Raw genomic sequence first — 18,153 nt, 5'->3', positions numbered from 1 at the left:
GGCAGACAAGAAAAGCGGGCAATTTTTGATGAATTCTTGGACATGGTCTGAGCATGTAGGGAGCTCTGGAGCATAAATTGCACCTTGAGCTCCTGCAGTCTTGAGGTTAGGGAGCTGGGCTTCGTCCAACCTCACTGGTCAGTGGCTGCCTACCAGCCACCCTGGGGGATGGGCACTCCCAGGCATCTGGAACCTTCCAACTGGAGGTGGCTCCAATAGCCCAGGGGCAATTCTTTGAAGAAGGTTGCTGGTATAACCCAAGGAGTTTCTGAGGGGTTCTGAGCCGTGTGTTCTCTGTGTTCATTGCACCTGGGAACAAACAGGTCATAGAGGGCATCTTTGATTCATTTTGAACATTATGTTCCTGTTCATCCTTGTTTTTTTTTTTTTTCTGGTTCATTGATTTTTTTTTTTCCTGGTCTGTTTGCTAATCTATATTGTATCTCCTTGTATTTGTTTGTATAAAACAATAAAAAAGAATTTTAACTATTCTTAAGCACAAGCAAATACCAGATAGTCCAAAGATTTATATCTAAAAAAGGAAACCATAAAAGTCCTGGAGAAAGGCTCCCAGCTACTTTGGGAAGTAGGGACTTGAGAAGGTCGAATTACTCTACAGAGGATATGGAAAGAATTTGTTTTTTCTTTATTTTTTTTCTTCTGGGAGGGCAAGCACAGAGGAGAGAGGAGTAAGGCAGAAACAACAGATGTAGCCAAAAGACTGCTGGGAACCAGAGTGCCTGATGTTTGATTTTAAGATGCTGTGTGGCTCTGTCCTGCTAAGCGGTCGTTGTAGACAGCTCCAAACCTTGAGTAATAGGAGCTGCTTCTGGCATAGAAACTAAGAGATGGATTGAAGAAGAGAGATGAAAGAACAGCCTGGAACTGCACGATGGAGAACAAGGGTTCAGTGTCGGCAGCTCACACCAGCCAGGCCAAGAGACCAGAACTCCACAGGGAATTGCAGCAGTCTTGACCGAGGTACTGGATTTCCTTTTCCTGGAGGCATGGAATATGACCAAACCAATCTTCTCTAGATTCTTCTGATAACTGAATTGTACCAAGAAAGCTAAAAGCCCTTCAAAGTATCTTTACAAAGTGCTTTTATAAAATAATATCCAATCATAATGTGAGAGAAGTTACACAGATTGTGTGAAAATATGGAATAAGGCAGAATCAGAACCTGAGAAGTTCTCAGTCCAGGCTTCTGTTACATATTTTTGTTCCCCAGCAGCAGCTTGCAATGATAGGGCCAAAGCTGCTGACTGCATCTGGCGCTTCTCTGAAAAGCTTCACAGTGAAACAGGGAATCTCAAAAATGGGTTCATTTAAATCCCCTCTGTCATCACCGACTCTGTGGACATGAGTTTGAGTGAACTCCGGGAGTTGGTGATGGACAGGGAGGCCTGGCGTGCTGTGATTCATGGGGTCGCGGAGAGTCGGACACGACTGAGCGACTGAACTGAACTGAACTGTGTCATACCTGCCTGAAAAGTCACAGACTTGGGGAATAAGATAAATATATAGTCACCATGACAAATTTCAATTTATGGCCAAATCAGTAAAATGAGTGTGTACCCTCCCAAAGAGGGCTATGGCCAGCTCTTAAGAGTGCATAGATATGCAGAGGATGGGACCAGTGGGGGAGGGAGGTGGTTGATTCAGCAAGTGATCCCTGAAAGGATGATGGGAGAGTTGAAAAGTGAGACCGGGAAGGAAAGAGAGCCGGGTAGTCAGGGCTCTATCCTTGTGCAGAATACTTAGAATCGTCTCACAGAGAGGCAAGGAAGATGGGATATTTATTGACCAATTCCTGAACCTCTTTGGTTGAAGGTTGCTCTTGGGCTTTTGTTTATTTGTTTGTTTTTCTTAATTTGGCTTCACCAGATCTTAGTTGGGGAACACAGGATCTTTGATCTTCGTTGCAGCATGCAGGATCTTTAGCTGTGGCATATGGAATCTAGTTTCCTAACCAGAGATCAAACCCAAGCCCCTGCACTGGGAGTATGGTGTCTTAGCCCCTGGACCACCAGAGAAGTCCCCCTCTTAGGGTCTTAATTCCCCAGCAATCCTTCATTGCCAGGGGAATGATCTGGGAGAGAAATGTGTGACTTCAGTTATCTGCAGGTAGGGACAGTGAGAGTTTTGAATGTCCTTTCCCTGGTCTATTAGTTATGTGACTTTTCTTCTCTGTGCTTCAATTTACTCACCTACAGAAGCATGTTGATAATGATTGAAACTTACAGGGTTTTCATAAGAGTTAAATGACAAAAGATATATATGTAAAATGCTTAGAAAATTCTCAGGAACCAATTTAATAATACAATTACCATATTAAATCTGCCACTTTCATTAAACTGATTTGTTAAATGAATTATAGCTATTCTCTCTCATTCTTTGGAAAGATAATAACTTATTTGCATTAGTTGCCTTTTTTCTAAGCAATCTAATGTTTTTTTCCTTAGCAGATTTTCAGCTTCATTCGTGCGTATAATTGTGAATTTTATAATATTCATAATGAATAGTTATAAAGGTGGGTATCCATGAAGCAGATGACAGATAAAGTAATTTCTATACGGCTTGAGCTGAAGATCGAGTTTTATATACAGTCAGGTTTTTCTTTTATGTTTTGGTTTATTTTCTAATGTTATATCTGCTAAAGGAAATGACCTAAGCTTTGCTCCAGATCACTGGGACTGGCACTGTGTGTTGGGTATCACTGTCAGCTATTGCTAAATATTATGATCAAAGGTGAATCTTGAAATAAGTGGTTTTTTTTTTTACTGATACAATTTCCAGCATTATGCAAAGTCAATGAAAACATATACCCAAAACTAGAAAGGAAAATATTTCAACTTGGGAGACAGAAAAAAAAATGGATTCCTGGGAATTTCCTGGCGATCTAGTGGTTAGGACTCAGAATTTTCACTGCTGTGGCCTGGGTTTGATCCCTCCTTGGTGGCTCAGATGGTAAAGAATCTGCTTGCAATGCAAGAGACCTGGGTTCAATCCCTGGGAGACCCGAGTTTGATCCCTGGGTTGGGAAGATCCCCTTGAGAAGGGAATGGCAACCTACTCCAGTATTCTTACCTGGAGAATTTCAGGGACAGAGGAGCCTGGTAGGCTGCAGTCCATGGGGTTGCAAAGAGTCAGACACAGCTGAGCAGCTAACACTGTGCGGAACTAAGATCCCACAAGCCAAACCACACAGTGTGGCCAAAAAGAAAAAAAAAAAAAGGATTCCTAATCTACTTCTTGGCTGGTTTTTGTCTTGGATTTCTTCATGTTCAGGTACGATGTTTAGATGTTGTTTACAACCACACTATGCCATCTGTTTATGTCCATGATGTGCACTGAAAGTCATCAATTGCAGAGAAAGGCTGAAATGCTCAGGGCTTGATCTCCTCAGTTGGATCATCTTGAGAAATTGCATCCTCAATATTAAAGGTTATAATATGTCAGCTGTGTGAGAGCTAGTGAAGAGAGTGAATATATCCCTGAGGTGTGCTACTCAAGCAAGCCACTTGAAAGTTGGCTTTACAAATGACATACAGAAATGTATTAAGATGATCCCCCCTTAAAAAGACCAATGAGAACAGGAAAGGCGCTTCTCCCCTCAGCAGGAAAGATGTTTCTGTAGGGAAGCTCGGTTATAGTTGTTGCTTTTTTTTTTTTAATTTTGCCTGAGGTGCAGCTTGAGGGATCTCAGTTCCCCAACCAGGAATTGAACCTGGGGCCTGGCAGTGAGAGCACTGAGTCCTAACCACTGAACTGCTAGAGTAGTCCTTTTTCCCCTTTTAAATAGACACATTTCAGAGCAGTGTTAGGTTCACAGCAAAACTGAGCAGAAGCTACAGAGATTTTCCATGTACCCCCGGCCTCCACATACACACAACCTTCCCTACTGTCAACCTCCCCCACCCACCAGAGTTGTACGTTTGTTACCATCTATGAATCTACATCGACACCTCTTATAAACATAGTTTATGCTGGGATTTACTCTTGGTGTTGAGTATCCTATGGATTTGGACGAATTTATAGTGGCATGTGGGCTTCCCAGGTGGCCCTAGTGCTAAAGAATCCGCCTGCTCAGGAGACATAAGAGACATGGGTTCAATCCCTGGGTTGGGAAGACCCCCTGGAGGAGGGCATGGCAACCCACTCCAGCATTCTTACCTGGGAAATCCCATGGACAGAGGAGACTGGTGGGCTACAGTCCATGGGGTCGCCAAGAGTCGAACACTAGTGAAATGACTCAGTAAGCACACATGCTTAATGACATGTATCTACCATTACAATATGGCACAGAAGACCCACTGCCCTAAAAACCCCGTGTGCTCTATCATCCTTCCCTTGCCCCAACCCCTGGCAACCACTGATACTTTACTGTGCGAATTGTTCTTGCTTTTCCAGAATGTTGGAATCATACAGCTTTTTCAAATTGCCTTCTTTCCCTTGGTAACATGCATTTAAGGGTCCTCCATGTCCTTTCATAGCTTGATAGCTCATTTCTTCTTAGTGCTGAATACTAGCCGCTGTCTGGATATGCCGTAGTTTATTATCCGTTCACCTACAGGAGGACATCTTGATTGCTTGCAAGTTTTGGCAATTATGAATAAAGTTGCTTTAAAGATCTGTGTGTAGGTTTTTGGGTAGACCTAAGTTTTCAACTCATTTGGGTAAATACCAAGCTGAATCATTTGGTAACAGTGTATTTAGGTTCATAAGAAGTCTCCAGGCGGTCTTCAAAAGAGATTGAACCATTTTGCAACCCCACTAGCAATGAATAACAGTTCCTGTTGCCCCACATCCCCACAAGCATTTAGTGTTGTCAGTGTTTGGGGTTTTAGGTGTGCAGTGTTAGCTCACACTTACTTTAATCTGCATTTCCCTAAACGTGGAACATCTTTTAGTATGTTTATTTGCCATCTGTGAGGTATGTAGTGAGCTTTCTATTCCAATCTTTGGCTTATTTTAAAATCAGGTTGTTTCCTTATTACTGCATTTTAAGAAATCTTTGTGTATTTTGCATAACAGTCCTCTATCAGACATGTCTTTTCCAAGTATTTTCTCCCAGTCTGTGGCTTGTCTTCTCATTCTCTTGGCAGTTTCTTCCACAGAGCAGAGCAGAGTTTTTAATTTTAATGAGGTCCAATTTATCAACTATTTCTTTCATGGATTGTGTCTTTGGTATTGCTTCTAAAAAAGTCATCACCATGCTTGAGGTCATCCAGATTTTCTCCTATGTTACCTTCTAGGAGTTTTACATCAAAATAGTTTTGCATTTTGCATTTAGTTCTATGATCCATTTTAATTTGTTATTTTTGTCACAGTTCTAAGTTCTGTGTCTGGAAATTTTTCTTTTTTTGTGTGTATGGATACCTTGCTGCTTGGCACCGTTTGTTGAAAAAGATGATCTTTTCTCCATTGTATTGTCTTTGTTCTTTTGTCAAAGATTAGATGACTCTATTCATATGGATCTATTTGTGGACTCTCAGTTCTATTCCATTGATCTGTTCATCTGTTCTTTCATAATGCAGTCCCCTGACTTAGTGCTTTTCCTTTAATATTGTGTTGGTCATTTTGAGTTTTTGCTTCTTTATATAAAGTTTATAATCACTTAGTTGATATCCACAAAATAATTTGCTGAGATTTTGATTGGGACTCTGTTGAATCCACAGATGAAATTGGGCTGAACTAACATCTGGCATGCTGCAGTTGATAGGGTCACAAAGAGTTGGACATGACTAAGTGGCTGAACAAAAATAAATAAATCTTGACAATTTGAATCTTCCTATTGATGAACATGAAATATCTCTACATTTATTTAGGTTTTTTTTATTTCTTTTATCAGAGATTTATAATTTTTCTCATATACATCTTGTTAAGGAAGGAAGGAAATGGCAACCCACTCCAGTACTCCTTCTCCATCCCATGGATGGAGAAGCATGATAGGCTACAGCCCACAGGGTTGCAAAGAGTTGAACATGACTGAGCAACTTCACTTTCACATCTTGTTGCTGATCTTTTTAAACTATGTATTTGAAGACATACATACTAGTTGCACTTTTGTTGTTATTGTTCAGTCACTAAGTTGTATCTGACTCTTTGAGACCCCATGGACTGCAGTATGCCAGACTTCCCTGTCCTCCACTATCTCCTGGAGTTTTCTCAAATTCATGTCCACTGAGTCAGTGATGGTATCCAATCATCTCATCCTCTGTCGACCCCTTCTCCTCCTGCCTTCAATCTTTCCCAGTATCAGGGTCTTTTCCAATGAGTCAGTTCTTTGCATCAGGTAGCCAAAGTACTGGAGTTTCAGTTTCTGCATCAGTCCTTCCAATGAATATTCAGTACTAATTTCCTTTAGGATTGACTGGTTTGATCTCCTTGCAGTCCAAGGGACTCTCAAGAGTCTTCCCCAGTACCACAATTCAAAATCATCAATTCTTCAGCACTCAGCCTTCTTATGGTCCAACTCTCACATCTGTACATGACTAATGGAAAAACCATAGTTTTGACTAAATGAACCTTTGTCGACAAAGTAAAATGTCTCTGTTTTTTAATATGCTGTCTAAGTTTGTCATAGCTTTCCTTCCAAGGAGCAAGGGTTTTGTAATTTCATGGAGGCAGTCACGGTCTGCAGGAAATTTTAGAACCCAGGAAAATAAACTCTGTCCTTTTTCCCCTCTTCTATTTACCATGAAGTGAGGGAACCAGATGCCATGATCTTAGTTTTTTGAATGCTGAATTTTGAACTGTTTTTTTCACTTTCCTCTTTAACCCTCATCAAGAGGTTCTTTAGTTCCTCTTCAGTTTCTGCCATTAGAATGGTATTATCTGCATATCTGCATATTTCTTCTGGCAATCTTAATTCCAGCTTGTGCTTCATCCAGCCTGGCATTTCACATGATATTCTCTGCATATAAGTTAAATAAGCAGGGTGACGATATACAGCCTGAACGTACTCCTCAATTTTGAGCCAGTGAGTTGTTTCATGTCCAGTTCTGTTGCTTCTTGACCTACATACAGATTTCTCAGGAGACAGGAAAGGTTGTCTGGTATTCCCATTTCTTTAAGAATTTTCCAGTTTGAACTGCCATACGACCCAGCAATCCCACTCCTGGGCATACACACCGAGGAAACCAGAATTGAAAGAGACACATGTACCCCAATGTTCATCGCAGCACTGTTTATAATAGCCAGGACATGGAAGCAACCTAGATGTCCATCCGCAGACAAATGGATAAGAAAGCTGTGGTACATTTACACAATGGAGTATTACTCAGCAATTAAAAAGAATACATTTGAATTAGTTCTAATGAGGTGGACAAAACTGGAGCCTATTATCCATAGTGAAGTAAGCTAGAAACAAAAACACCAATACAGTATATTAACACATATATATGGAATATAGCAAGAAGATAACGATAACCCTGTATACGAGACAACAGCAGAGACTTGGATGTGTGGAGCAGTCTTTTGGACTCTGTGGGAGAGGGTGAGGGTGGGATAATTTGGGAGAATGATTGAAACATGTATATTATCATATGTGAAACGAATCTGACGTGGTTGGGGGCTCCCCACCTCAACACTCTGGATTTAAGAGGCCATTCCTTCCGGAAGTGTATAAATTAGCCTGGGATAGAACCTGCATGCTGAATTTACTAATTAAGAAATGAGAAACCAGAACTATAAAGGTGGCATAGAAATACAAGAAACTATTCTTAAGTAATCTTTTAAAACTTTGAACAGAGTTACAGATTTTGCCATCTGTTATAAACTGGTATATGTAATTTAACCAGAACCATGAGAAAGTTGGTATTATGTGAATTCTGAGGTACTTTCGACATGTTGTAGGAGTGATGTGGACTTTCTTAAGTTTTAGTGAATGGTCTGTATCTCGCGCCTTTGTTGGTTTTCTGTGAGCTGTAGTTTCTGGGAATGAGCAGCTCTCATTCCTGTAACTCTTGTAACCCAGTCATTCGTGTGCCTCCTTCATGAGGATCCAGTGCGGCTATGGTGCTGTTATCCCTCTGATAGGAACTCTAACTCAGTGTGAAGCCCCAAAGATCTGTTACTTATTTTTATTTTATATTGTACTATATTTTATGTACAGTGTTGTGTTTGTTTCAGGTGTATAGCAAAGTGATACAGTCATATATATATATATATATATATATATATATGAATTAACAAAAGCAGTTCCCGTCTTTTGATGGAGAGCTTGTGGTTTATAATATAAATGGCATTATTTTGAGAGAGGGATAACTTAGGTATGGCATTGGGTTTTTTTTCTTTTTGCAGCTTGAGGCAGTTGTAAAATAATGTAGCTTTTTGCAATTGTGTTATCTATAGTATTTTTTTCATTTGGTGAAATTTTAACTGTTAATGTTTTTGGCACTGTGCTTTGTACCATTTATTACATAAAAATTAAAAAAAAAAAAGAATTTTCCAGTTTGTTGTGATCCAAACAGTCAAAGCTTTTATCACAGTCAATGAACCAGAAGTAGATGTTTTTCTGGAATTCCCGTGCTTTTTCCATGATCCAGTGAATGTTAGCAATTTGATCTCTGGTTCTTCTACCTCTTCTAAATCCAGCTTGTACATCTGGAAGTTCTCCATTCATGTTCTGCTGAAGCCTAGCTAGAAGGATTTTGAGCATTACCTCGTTAAGTTCAGTTCAGTTCAATTCAGTTGCTCAGTCGTGTCCGACTCTTTGCAACCCCGTTAATCACAGCACGCCAGGCCTCCCTGTCTGTCAGCAACTCCCGGAATTCACTCAAACTCATGTCCATCAAGTAGGTGATGCCATCCAGCCATCTCATTCTCTGTCATCCCCTTCTCCTCCAACTCCCAATCCCTCCCAGCATCAGAGTCTTTTCCAGTGAGTCAACTCGTCGCATGAGGTGGCCAAAGTATTGGAGTTTCAGCTTTAGCATCAGTCCTTCCAATGAACACCCAGGATTGATCTCCTTTAGAATGGACTGTTTGGATCTCCTTGCAGTCCAAGGGACTCTCAAGAGTCTTCTCCAAAACCACAGTTCAAAAGCATCAATTCTTCGGCGATCAGCTTTCTTCACAGTCCAACTCTCACATCCATACATGACCACGGGAAAAACCATTGCCTTGACTAGACGGACCTTTGTTGACAAAGTACTGTCTATTATCTCTCCTTGCTATTCTCTGGAACTCTGTATTCAGTTATGTATATCTTTCCCTTTCTCCCTTGCCTTTTGCTTTGTCTCTCCTCAGCTATTTGTAAAGCCTCCTCAGACAACCACTTTGCCTCTTGCAGTTTTGTCATATTTAAATTTTTCCAACTATTACATTATTTTTATCACTATATTTATATTATGTGGCAAAAAAAAAGCAAGCCTGTTTTAGAACGTTTCCAATCAACATCAATTAAGTGGTGAAAAATAGCTACAAATTATAACAACTTTTGATCAATACCAACATGGAAGAAAAAGTTCTTTGGATTCGGTTCCATCCCCAAGAATATAGCACAATGACCAGCACAAATTATACCCACATTGACACTTAGAGCTGGTCACAGTTTTGAATCTCTTTCATGAAGCTAGCACATTAGATAAAATAGTTTGTTTAAGCCTTTAAAGAAGGGTCGTTGATCTGTTCCAAATTAAAGGAGACTGAAGGAAGGTTATGACCAACCTAGATAGCATATTAAAAAGCAGAGACATTACTTTGCCACCAAAGGTCCGTCTAGTCAAGGCTATGGTTTTTCCAGTGATCATGTATGGATGTGAGAGTTGGACTGTGAAGAAAGCTGACCGCTGAAGAATTGATGCTTTTGAACTGGTGTTGGAGAAGACTCTTGAAAGTCCCTTGGACTGCAAGGAAATCCAACCAGTCCATTCTAAAGGAGATCAGTCCTGGGTGTTCATTGGAAGGACTGATGCTAAAGCTGAAACTCCAATACTTTGGCCACCTCATGCGACCAGTTGACTCACTGGAAAAACTCTGATGCTGGGAGGAATTGGGGGCGGGAGGAGAAGGGGACGACAGGGGATGAGATGGCTGGATGGCATCACCGACTCGATGGGCGTGAGTTTGAGTGAACTCCGGGAGTTAGTGATGAACAGGGAGGCCTGGTGTGCTGTGATTCATGGGGTCGCAAAGAATCGGACAGGACTGAGCGACTGAACTGAACTGAACTGAAGAGACACGACAGTTAAAGGCAATGCATAATCCTGGATTGGACCCTGGACTGGGGGAAAACAGCTATAAAGGTCAATACTGGAACTATGCATGAATTTTAATATGGATTAGCTAATAGCATTGCATCAATGTTTCACCGGAGAAGGCAATGGCAACCCACTCCAGTACTCTTGCCTGGAAAATCCCATGTATGGAGGAGCCTGGCGGGCTGCAGTCCATGGGGTCGCTAAGAGTCGGACACGACTGAGCATCTTCACTTTCACTTTTCACTTTCATGCATTGGAGAAGGAAATGGCAACCCACTCCAGTGTTCTTGCCTGGAGAATCCCAGGGACGGGAGAGCCTGTTGGGCTGCCATCTATGGGGTCGCACAGAGTCAGACACGACTGAAGTGACTTAGCAGCAGCAGCGATGTTTCACTTCTGATTTTGATCATTAATATATTCTTGTACTTTGGAAATAAACACTGAAATATTTAGAAATGAAAGGCCTGGTATTTTCAGGTTTCTTTCCCTTTTTGTTAAACTATACTGTGTGTTGTACATGTTTACATGAAAAAGTGTACTTTTTTTTATATACAGAGGGAAATAATGAGAAATAATGCAGGAAAATGAAAACAAACTGGGTAAAGAGTACATAAACAATCTTTGCACTCATCTTGAAACTTCCCTGTAAGTTAGAAATCATAACAAAATTAAAAGTCACCAAGTCAATAAAAATGCTCTAAAATTAAGTCTAAAAAGTTTAAAAATCATGTATTTGACATATTTTCCTGACTTCACTTTAATATTTCAGACTCTTTTTAAAGCCAATTCAATGCAGTATTTGGCCTCAAAATTTAAACATAACTAAAAAACAGCTTAAAATATTATATAATGTTCTATTAATACATGACTCCTAGACAGAAAATATAAAATTGAAGAGAAACACTTAATCTTAGATTCTTATAATCTTTTGTTTCACTATTTGTGAAGTTAATGCTCATGAAAAGATAATAGTATAAGTAGATTTGTTTTTTCTTCAGTGAACGAGACCTGAAAGAAGATATGTTTCTTTGCATTCATGAAAATTGGGAAGTGTTTAGAGGTACAAGGATATTATGTAAACAAATTTACCCTCAAATGGTTTGGAAAATAATAGTATGAGATGGGACTTCCCTGGTGATCCAGTGTTTAAGCCTCTGAACTTTCAAAGCAGGGGGTTCAGATTTAATCCCTGATCAGGGAACTAGATCCCACAATGTCCAAAAAATAAATAATAATGATAAGAGAAGCTAAAAAAGTAAAAGTGGCTTAAGGTTAACAAACGTGGGACTGAGATGAAGCTTGTATGGGAGTCCTTTGTACCCTTTTTTTCCCCTCTCTTTTTGACTGAAACTTTTCTGTAAGTTTGAAATTATTTTGATGTAAAAGATTACAGGAAAAAAATTCCCCAAACACATATTATGAGTCATCAGATAGTCATTCTTATAGCCCTTCTGGTCTTTTCCATATTGCACGATCTGCTTTCTGAGGCAGCTGTCAGCACGGGCACACGTCTGGATCCACCCTAGTTGGCCTTCTATCTTTCTGCCGTCTGCATCTCAAGCCCTGGGACTTCTTGCCAGTGAGCCTGACTCAGGCTAAGACATCACTATCCTGAGCAACTCGGCCAAGACTGGTCCAACTGGTTAGGGTCCTCTGACCATGGCAAGTAGGCGGGCAAGCAGAACCAACAGCACGTATTGAGTCATTAAGTTATGTCTGACTCTTTGCAACCCCACTGTTTGCAGCCTACCAGGCTCCTCTGCCCATGGAATTCTCCAGGCAAGAATACTGTAGTGGGTTGCCATTTCCTTCTCCAGTGGATCTTCCCGACCCAGGGATCAAACCCATGTTTCCTGCATTGGCAGGGGATCCTTTACCACTGAGCCACCTGGGAAGCCCAATGGGCCCATTACAAAATATATGCTGTTTAGCTGAAGCTCTAAAAATGAAACAAAATCAAGTTTGCTTCAGCAACAGGAAACCAGTGTGAGGTTTTCTGTTTGCTGATAGATTGTGAGCAGCTGAGAGCACTGATCCTTACCGTGGATGCCTGCAGCCTGGCTGGCATGAGGCACTATATCCCCTTCTTCCCCGACCCTGATCTCTGATTACAGTTTTTATTTTCATGATTTCTTTCAGTATAAAATCAAGGTCAGGGAGCATATTCTTCCATACAAAGACAGTGATTAAAGGAGTGTGTTGACTGACATTCAGTCTAACCTTTTTATTTGCATATCCTTTCTTGATTTCTATAGAGCTGGTGTGTCATCAGCTGATATGAAAGCACATTTTCCTGGTATGAAAGTACATTTTCCAGGATCTCAATATTATTGTAAATATTAGGCAACATTCATTAAAGGGGAATTTACTGTATTGGATTTAGGATATTTAGTATATCACAAATGGGATAGCTACGAAGGAGGTAAATTGTAGTTAACAGAGGATTTGAAAGGAAGACATATATTCATATGGTGATGCATGCTTGGTGAAAATTTTTTTGTGAACAACTTAGTGGTGGGGGGAAAGAGTGCATTGAATCGGTAGAATCAGATAAATACATTTTGATCAGCAAGGGCACAGGCACTAATAATGAGGAAGAGGTAGTTTAGTTCCTGCACTTTTTTAGTTAAAAAGTGAAGTGAGACAGAGCTGAGACTGTACCAAGGGGGACGGAGAGCTTGACCGAGAACAGACTGCATAACCTTATGAATGCACACTGAGGGCTGCCCTCTGTGCTAATTTCATTATAATGAGCAGAGCCACGTGGAAGCATTAGTAGCCTAAGTTGCACTCAAGAGCCAACTGGACACTTGGAAGGTCTGTTGGGCATAACATTTAGAAGGAGCTCCAGTAAAAGATAAAAAATTATATCATCTGGGAAGGGCATAGATTTTAATTAATTAATTAATTTACTTACTGTATTTCATCAGTCTTATCCAGTCATATGGAGAAAAAAGATTCTTTCCAGCAAACCTGTTTCCCAGAATGCAAAAGGGTGGGTGAAGAGGAGGTACGGGTGTGGTTGACTTTCCCAACTCTCCCTGTTGTCCAGGAGCTCAGGTAAAGTTAAAAATTGGCAGTGTCTTTGGAGCAATTTCATCCCCTTCACTTCATCCTCAAATGAGAACATGGAGACTTCTTGGTGAGGAATTCTTTTCTTTTTCTTTTTTGGCTGTGCTGGGTCTTCATTTTTACAAGTGGGCTTTTTCTAGGTGTGGCAAGTGGGGGCTACTCTCTAGATGTGATGTGGGGGCTTCTTATTGCAATGGCTTCTCTTGTTGATGAACAAAGGCTCTAAAGCGAGTGGGCTTCAGTAGTTGTGGCATGGGCTCAGTAGTTGCGGCACACAGGCTTACTTGCTCCATGGCATGTGTAATCTTCCTGGACCAGGGATCAAACCCATGTCTTCTGCACTGGCAGGTGGATTCTTATCCACTGTGCCACCAATGAAGTCCTAGATGAAGAATTCCAATGCCCCAATTTATTGCAGCCTATCCTAGGACACTCAGAAGCTCAGAACTGGTTCCAAAGCTCTGGGTCATGGATCAGGTAGGAAACTGGAGAATGGAGCAAGAAGCAGGGAAACCAACAAAGGGGAAAGGACTAGCATACCATTAATGTCTCCTGAGTATTCCTTAGCACTCAGGTACAGGTTGCAGGGTGACAATATTGTCATCCTGCTTATTTAACCCACAAGCAGAGTACATCATGCAAAATGCCAGGCTGAATGAATCACAAGCTGGAATCAAGACTGCCAGGAGAAATGTCAACAACATCAGATATGCAGATGATACCACTCTAATGGCAGAAAGTGTAAAGGAACTAAGGAACCTCTTGATGAGCGTGGAAGAGGAGAGTGAAAAACCTGGTTTGAAACTCAGTATTAAAAAAAAAAAATAAGATAATGGCATCCAGTCCCATCACTTCATGGCAAATAGAGGGAAAAAAGTGAAAACAGTGACAGATATTTTTGGGGGGTGGGCTCCAAAATCACTGAAGATGGTGACTGCAACCATGAAATTTAAAAACCCTTGCTCCTTGGAAGGAAAGCTGTGACAAACCTAGACAGCATATTGAAAAGCAGAGACATCACTTTGCCAACAAATGTCCACATAGTCAAAGCTATGGCTTTTCCAGTAGTCATGTATGGATGAGAGAGTTGGACCATAAAGAAAGCTGAGCACGGAAGAATTGATGCTTTTGAATTGTGGTGCTAACAAAGACTCTTGAGAATCCCTTGGACTGCCAGGAGATCAAACCAGTCAGTACCAAAGGAAATCAACCTTGAATATTCATTGGACGGACTGATGCTGAAGCTGAAGCTCCAATCCTTTGGCCATCTGATGCGAAGAGCTGACTCATTAAAAAAGACCCTGATGCTGGGAAAGATTGAAGGCAGGAGGAGAAGGGGACGACAGAGGATGAGATGGTTGGATGGCATCATGAACTCAATGGATGTCAGTTTGAACAAACTCCAGGAGATGGTGAAGCCTCCAGGAAAGCCTGATGTGCCGCAGGCCATGGTGTTGCAAAGAGTCGGACACGACTTAGCGACTGAACAACAACAACAGCTTGCAGAAGCTTTTAGAGATGCTTGACTTCTGGAGAATCAGAAAGCCCTCGAATCCCAGGAGAAAAAGGGTTCCCTGGAGAGCACAGATGTTAAATAAAAGGAATACACTGTACCTGTGAGTTCCCAGATATCATGGACACTGCTGCTGCTGCTGCTAAGTCACTTCAGTCGTGTCCGACTCTGTGCGACCCCACAGACTGCAGCCCACCAGGCTCCCCCGTCCCTGGGATTCTCCAGGCAAGAACACTGGAGTGGGTTGCCATTTCCTTCCCCAATGCATGGAAGTGAAAAGTGAAAGTGAAGTTGCTCAGTCGTGTCCGACCCTTAGCGACCCCATGGACTGCAGCCTACCAGGCTCCTCCATCCATAGGATTTCCCAGGCAAGAGTACTGGAGTGGGGTACCATTGCCTTCTCCCATGGACACTGCACACATCTATAATTTCTCTCACTGGTAAAGCAACAACTTGTGAAAATCAACCAAGGACCAGGGATCTACGAGTCCACATGGCCCTGCCTATCTTGCTTCCCAGGGCTACTGCGTGGAAAACACTTGGAAATGGAGACACCAAACTCTCTCTTCGCATAGATTTGAAAAAATTTTTTCCTCTTGGCCATGCCATGTGTAATGTGGGATCTTATTTCCCTGACCAGGGATTGAACCCACGCCCTTTGCATTGGAAGCACAGAGTCTTAACCACTGGACCACCAGGGACGTCTCTCTTCTCACAGTTTTTCAGGATTGATTTTTTAAAATTAAACTCTTAACTTTGTACAGGATTATAGCTGGTTAACCATGCTGTGATAGTTTCAGAGGAATAGCAAAGGGACTCAGCCATACATATACATGCATCCATTCTCCCACAAATTGCCCTCCCATCCAGGCTGCCACACAACATTGAGCAGAGTTCCCTGGGGGAAGGGATAGTTAAAGAGTTTGGGATGGACAGGTACACACTGCTATATTTAAAATGGAAACCCAACAAGGACCTACTGTATAGCAGAGGACTGGTTTCGATATGCACGCGAGAGGAGCCAGTCACTCCTCCCTGCTCCAGAGGAGGCCGGAGATGAAAACTTAAAACGCAGAATGTTCTCTTGGAACATGGGTTTGCTATAATAAACAGAGCAAGATGTCTTTGAGCACTTTTCCCTCCTGCTGTTACATAGTTTTGACCAATTCAAGAGCTAAATATCTGTGAGAATGCATACACGATGCATTTATTTTCTATGTCAGACAGTGTCATTTAATAAATGTTGCCAACAGTTCATTCTGCGAGCTCTCCAAGCCTAATGTTTGGCATGAACTTTGTGGCGTGGATATGCTTGCTTTATGAGGATAATTTGGTTTACTCTATTTTGTTACTCAGACTGCAACTTTGAATCATGTTTTTCTAGTCTTGGTCTCCTCCCCTATGCTTGTGACAAGACCCATTAGCTACATTGCTCTGAAATTAGTTAGTGGTGATGACAACTCTGCAAATATACCCCAAGCCACTGAACTGTACCCTTTAAATGGGTGACTTTCACAGTATGTAAATTACATCTCATTAAAACCGTTCTTTTTTTTTTAAGTGCTAACTGCCAGTGTTCATTGCAACACTGATTACAATAGCCAAGATATGGAAGCAACCTAAATTTCCATTGACAGAAATGGATAAAGAAGATAGAGTACATATACACAATGAAATATTATACTCAGTCATTAAAAAAGATAAAATAATGCCATTACAGCAACATGGATGGACCTAGAGATTATCATACTGAGTGAAGTAAGTCAGATAAAGACAAATATCACGTGACATCACTTATATAGGGAATCTAAAAAAATATGATACAAAAGAACTTCTTTACAAAATAAACTCACAGACTGAGAGGAATGAATTTATGGTTACCAGGGGAGGGCTGGGGGAGGAGCAGTTAGGGAGTTTGGGATTGACATGTACACACTGCTATATTTAAAATAAATAGGGAGGTGGGAGGGGGGTTCAAGATGGGGAACATGTGTACACTTGGGGCAGATTCATGTCGATGTATGGCAAAACCAATATAATAATATAAAGTAATTAGCCTCCAATTAAAATAAATTAATTAAAATAATAATAATAATAAAATAAATAAATTAAATAAAATAAATAACCAGGACTTCCCTGGTAATCCAGTGGTTAAGACTCTGCACTGTCAATGCAGGGGGTGCAGGTTTGATGCCTGGTCTGGTCAAGGAGCTAAGATCTCACATGCCTCGAAGCCCAAAACCAAAACATAAAACAGAGGCAATATTGTAACAAATTCAATAAATACTTAAAAAATGGTCCACATCAAAGAATCTTTTAAAAAAATAAAATAAAATGGACAAACAAGGAGCTACTGTATAGCACAGGGAACTCTGCTCAATATTATATAACAATCTAAATGGGAAAAGAATTTGAAAAAAGAATAGATATGTGTATAACTGACTTTGCTGTCCACATGAAACTAACTTTTTGTTTAATATTGCAGTTAAAGAATAAAAAGAGACTTGTTTATAGAACGTAGCTCACATGGGTAAAAGAATTATGATTAGATAGTATCCCTGCCCATCCTTATTGTCTTAAAGAGAGGTTTTATATGGGGTTACAGCAGCCGTTTCTTTTAAGCAGGTGACTTGCTGAGAGGGAAAATCTCCCTTTCCCTAACACCATGTCTAAAAAAAGGTAGAGGGTCAAATTTTGCTTGTACATCTTAAGTAGACAGCTTATTTTAAAAAGACTGAAGCCAATGTGGTATTATCCGAATGCTGGACATTACGATTTTTACAGAGCAATGGTTCCCAACCTTGGCAGTCCATTGGAATCACCCGAGGAGTTTGAACAATACGACTGGGTCGCACTTGAAGAGACTGATTTACGTGGTCTGAGGTGTGGCTGGGGTTTGGAATTTTAAAAGCTTGATAGTGATTCTGATGTGTAGACAAGGTTGCGATACACTGCCATGGAGAAAAAGGAGTAGCAGAATATCTGACTAGTTTATTAGTCCCCTGGTGCTCTGAAGTTTCCAGTTACTGCTCGTTTTTAAAAGCTTAAATTTATGCCTAGGTCAGACAAGTGATGTTCGTAAGTGCCTAGAACAGCTAAGTTATTCTGAGTGGTTGTATTTAGGTTACTAACTTTAGAGTCTTTATTGAATTTGTTACAATATTGCCTCTGTTTTATTTTCATTACTAATTGTAAGCTTCCAATAACCATCTCTCAGTGGCTGATGTAATGACTTGGGGATATGGAACAACAAAAGATAAAACTTAACTTATTTCTTTGAAAAATTTCTCACCTCTGTTGCTCTGTTCGTTCTTTCCTGAACTATTTGTTAGACATTAGACTCTCTGGATTAGTTCCACT

The 18,153-nt window shown here is 40.8% G+C and overlaps 1 long non-coding RNA gene across 1 annotated transcript in view; it reads left to right on the top strand.

Annotated features, from left to right (window-relative positions):
• Positions 1-720: 720 nt before the first annotated feature.
• The window catches only part of LOC129547637 (uncharacterized), a 42,574-nt gene continuing 25,141 nt past the window's right edge, over positions 721-18,153 (top strand). The window contains exon 1 of the long non-coding RNA XR_008684111.2: positions 721-981. This is a non-coding gene — a long non-coding RNA (uncharacterized LOC129547637). The remainder of the gene's footprint in view (positions 982-18,153) is intronic.

Source organism: Moschus berezovskii, chromosome 24 (assembly GCF_049115385.1).
Source record: "Moschus berezovskii isolate FMDL1 chromosome 24, NW_MosBer_1.0, whole genome shotgun sequence".
In the NCBI taxonomy this organism is placed as follows: domain Eukaryota; kingdom Metazoa; phylum Chordata; class Mammalia; order Artiodactyla; family Moschidae; genus Moschus; species Moschus berezovskii.
The sequence above is the reverse complement of the archived record's forward strand: the minus strand, read 5'-3'. Positions and strand labels throughout refer to the sequence as shown.